We start from the raw sequence: 4,536 nt of genomic DNA, 5'->3' as shown, positions 1-4,536 counted from the left end.
CTTCCACTAAGCCCTTCCCAGTGGCTCCCAGTGGCTCCCAGTTCACCCCAGCTTCTACTCAGCCCCTCCCAGTGGCTCCCAGTTCACCCCAGCTTCCTCTCAGCCCTCCCCAGTGGCTCCCAGTTGCTCCCAGTTCACCCCAGCTTCCTCTCAGCCCTCCCCAGTGGCTCCCAGTTCATCCCAGGTTCCTCTCATCCCTCCCTAGTTGCTCCCAGTTTACCCCAGCTTCCACTCAGCCCTCCCCAGTTCACCCCAGTGGCTCCCAGTTCACCCCAGCTTCCGCTCAGCCGTCCTCAGTTGCTCCCAGTTCACCCCAGCTTCCACTCAGCCCTCCCCAGTGGCTCCCAGTGGCTCCCAGTTCACTCCAGCTTCCACTCAGCCCTCCCCAGTGGCTCCCAGTGGCTCCCAGTGGCTCCCAGTGTCTCACCGCCCGCGGCTGGCTCTGTCACTGGCCGGGGGGTGGCCGGTGGTGACAGAAATCTGTGGGTGCGTGTGACGCAGCCCCGGGTCACCCCACCCCCTCCACAAACTTCCTCCCCGAGGCCACCTCCCCCCTCCCGCGGGGGATGTCACCTGCCGGGAAGGAGGTGGCCCAGGTGTCCCCGTCCCCCCACCCTTTGTCCCCAGCCCTGTCCCCTCCCCCATCCCTGAGCCTTGTCCCCATCCTTTGTCCCCATCCCTCTCCCCATCCCTGTCCCTGTCCCTATCCCATGTCCCCACCCCCATCCATTGTCCCCATCCCTGTCCCTTGTCCCCACCCCTGTCCCCACCTGTTGTCCCCTTTCCCCATCCCCATTCCTGACCCCATCCCTGTCCCTTCTCCATGTCCTTTGTCCCCATCCCTGTCCCCATCCCTGTCCCCATCCCTTTTTCCCATCCCCTGTCCCCATCCCTCGTCCCCATCCCTGTCTCCATCCCTGTCCCCATCCATGTCCCTTGTTCCCATCCCTGTCCCCATCCCTGTCCCCATCCCTTTTTCCCATCCCCTGTCCCCTGTCCCCATCCATGTCCCCTGTTCCTATCCCTTGTCCCCGTCCCTTGTCCCCATCCCTGTCCCTTGTCCCCATCCCTGTCCCCATCCCTATCCCTTTTCCCCATCCCTGTCCCCATCCCTTGTCCCCATCCATGTCCCTTGTCCCCATCCCTGTCCCCATCCCTGTCCCCTGTTCCCATCCCTTGTCCCTGTCCCCTCTCCCCATCCCTATCCCTTTTCCCCATCCCTGTCCCCTCTCCCCACCCTTTGTCCCCATCCCTGTCCCCTCTTCCCATCCCTGTCCCCATCCCATGTCCCCTCTCCCCATCCCCACCCTTTGTCCCCATCCCTGTCCCCTCTTCCCATCCCTGTCCCCATCCCATGTCCCCTCTCCCCATCCCCACCCTTTGTCCCCATCCCTGTCCCCTCTTCCCATCCCTGTCCCCATCCCATGTCCCCTCTCCCCATCCCCACCCTTTGTCCCCATCCCTTCTCCCCACCCCTTGTCCCTTTCCCTGTCCCCATCCCTTGTCCCCTCTCCCCGTCCGTGACGAAACAGAGAAGGGACCTCACCAGAAGGTCCAAGTCCACGTTGTGTTTGCCCTTCGCTCCCAGGTCCGATCCCTCCCCGCTCCACGTCACGCCGCTGCGTCCAAGAGCCACCAGTTTCCAGCTCTTCCTTCACCTCTCCTGTCCCTCAGCCGAGGTCTCTGGATCCCTGGATGTCCTTCAGGCCACCTGGATCCTTGGAAGATCCCTCATTTTTCTCCCCAAACCTCCTGGTTTGGATTTCCTGGTTCTCTCAGGGGGTGAAGGATCACACCCCGGTGGTTTCCCCCACCCTGAGGTGTTTCCCTCTGGTGGTACCGTGGTCCCTCTGGCCCTTTTTGGGATGTCCAGCCCTCAAAGTTGGGGAGATGGGGGTGGGATGGGACCTGGGGCACTTTGCTCTGTTCCGTTTGGGTTCTTCCTCATGATGCAACCTTGGGACAACCCCAAGATGAGCCCTTTCGCTCCCCCCGAGGTGTCTCCACGCGGAGGAGGCCAGGAGGAGATGACAACTCCCTCCATCTCACCTCTCGTGCCCTCAAACCGGTTCGACTGGTGCTCCAGTAAATGCCACCCCCCCCCCGTGACCTGATCCACCACGGTTATGTGACCTGATCCACCACGGTTATGTCATCACCACCCGACCTCTCGGTATCATAGAAATCATACGGGGTTGGAAGGAACCTCTGGAGATCATCAAGTCCAACCACCCCCCACCAAAGTGAGTCCACCCAGAGCAGGTCCCACCCAGAGCAGGTCCCACAGGATCTTGTCCAGGTGGGTTTGGAATGTCTCCAGAGAAGGAGACTCCCCCACCTCTCTGGGCAGCCTCTCCCAGGGCTCTGCCACCCTCAAAGTCAAGAAGTTCCTCCTCGTGTTGAGGTGGAACTTCTTATACTCAAGTTTGTGCCCGTTCCCTCTTGTCCTGTCACTGGGCACCACTGGAAAAAGCCTGGCCCCATCCTCCTGACACCCACCAGCCAGGAGATCCCCCCTCAATCTTCTCCAGACTCCAAAGCCCCAAGTCCCTCAGCCTTTCTTCATCATGGAGATCCTCCAGCCCCTCATCATCTTTGAAGCCCTTTGCTGGACCCTCTCCACCAGTTCCCTCTCCTTCTGGAACTGGGGAGCCCACAACTGGTCCCAGTGCTCCAGATGAGGGCCTCCCCAGGGCAGAGCAGAGGGGGAGGATGACCTCCCTTGAGGTTCTCCACACTCTTGGCCTCCTTGGCCACCAGGGCCCATTGGTGGCTCATCATCTGAGCGTTTAGGTAGATCCAGGAATTCCCCACTTTCCAGGTGGACTTCCAGGAATTGATACCAACTCCTTTAACTCAACTAACGGCACCGTGTCCTACAATAACCCTGGAGGTGTTCAAAACACGCGTTGACGTGGTCCTCAAGGAATGTGGGTTAGTGATTTATTTGTAATTGCTTATTTCTTATTTGTTTGGTTTTTTTGTCGGAGTTGGGTTGACGGTTGGACTAGATGATCTTGAAGGTCCCTTCCAACCTAGACGATCCCATGAGTCGATGAATGCAAATTAGGATAACAACCAACGTTTGCAAGGAGTTAGTGGTCCATCTAGTAGATGTCCATCCAGTAAATACCCACCCAGTAGATGTCCATCCAGTAAATGTCCACCCAGTAGATGTCCATCCTGTAAACACCCAACCTATTTTAGGTATTTTAAGTCCTCATAGCTTAGTGTTACACCCATTTCTGGAGGCTACGGCTTTGTGGAACGTTGACACAATCAGGCAGCACTAATTAAATGCCTTAATGAAGGGACAAACCACACCCGAAAGTGCTGCAGGTTCCCACCAGGGGCACAACGGACGATATTTGTGCGATTTCACAACGGGCTTCGTTACTTTGGGTTGATTTGGGGTCTTTTGTTGAGTTCTCCAAGGGGACCAATCCTCCCCGTTGCCTCTTTTCTCCCCGTAATCGGCATCGACCCATGGACAAGAGATTGTCCACTCAACGCCTGTGATTATCGTAGAGCTAATTATGATGACAATCACAGCACCCCATATCAAAACTTTCGTTATCAACCAACCAACCAACCAAATTATCCTTATTCAAACAAATACACCAAGATCGGAAAAATTAAAATAACAGACCCCCAAAAAAACCCAACCGAGAACTTCTGGTCCATATTGAAGTTCGGAAAAATTGAAATAACAGCCCCCAAAAAACCCAACTTCTGGTCCACATTGAAGTTCTGCAGGGTTTGTCCCTTCCGTGCAGGCACAGTTCATGCTCCAGGTGGACACCTCTCAGGTCTCCACCTCGTCCTTCTCCTCCTCCCTCCTCGTTTGGGGCAAATCTGGAGGGAAACGGTGAAGTTCTGCTCGATGATATATAGGATTGAGAATCAATGAGTCAGAAATCCCGAATGATCCACGTCCCCGATCCCTTTATCCTTTGCCTCCCAGGCACGTCACCCCCTTGGATTGGTCCCTGTTGGGGGTAAAACTCCCAGTTTTGGGGCAATTTGACCATTACTGGTCGACTGGGATGCAATGGTGCAGGGATTTTGGAAAGGCTTGACATTTCCCATTCCCCTGTCCTCGTCCCTGTCTCCCCTCCCTGTCCCCATCCTTTGTCCCCATCCACGTCCCCTCTCCCCATTCCTTCGTAAAACTCCCAGTTTTGGGGCAATTTGACCGTTACTGATCGACCGGGATGCAGGGATTTTGGAAAGGTTTGACATTTCCCCCTCCCCTGTCCCCATTCCCCTGTCCCCGTCCCTGTCTCCCCTCCCCGTCCCCATCCGTGTCCCCATCCCTGTCCCCTCTCCCCATTCCTTCTCCCCATCCACATCCCTTGTCCCCATCCCTGTCCCCACCCCCATCCTTTGTCCCCATCCCAGTCCCCATCCCTTGTCCCTGTCCCTTTTCCCAATCCCCATCTCTTGTCCCTTGTCCCCATCCCTTGTCCCCATCCATGTCCCCTGTCCCCATCCCTCGTCCCCATCCCTTTTCCCAGTCCCCATCTCTTGTCCCTT

The 4,536-nt window shown here is 56.9% G+C and overlaps 1 protein-coding gene across 1 annotated transcript in view; it reads right to left on the bottom strand.

Moving 5' to 3' along the window:
• The window catches only part of LOC106898702 (beta-1,3-galactosyltransferase 2-like), an 11,072-nt gene that overhangs the window by 1,506 nt on the left and 5,030 nt on the right, over positions 1 to 4,536 (bottom strand). The gene's annotated exons all lie outside the window — the stretch shown is intronic.

Source organism: Calidris pugnax, unplaced genomic scaffold (genome assembly GCF_001431845.1).
Source record: "Calidris pugnax isolate Ruff unplaced genomic scaffold, ASM143184v1 scaffold512, whole genome shotgun sequence".
Classification (NCBI taxonomy): domain Eukaryota; kingdom Metazoa; phylum Chordata; class Aves; order Charadriiformes; family Scolopacidae; genus Calidris; species Calidris pugnax.
Note: the sequence above shows the minus strand (reverse complement) of the source record. Positions and strands in the feature narration are given on the sequence as shown.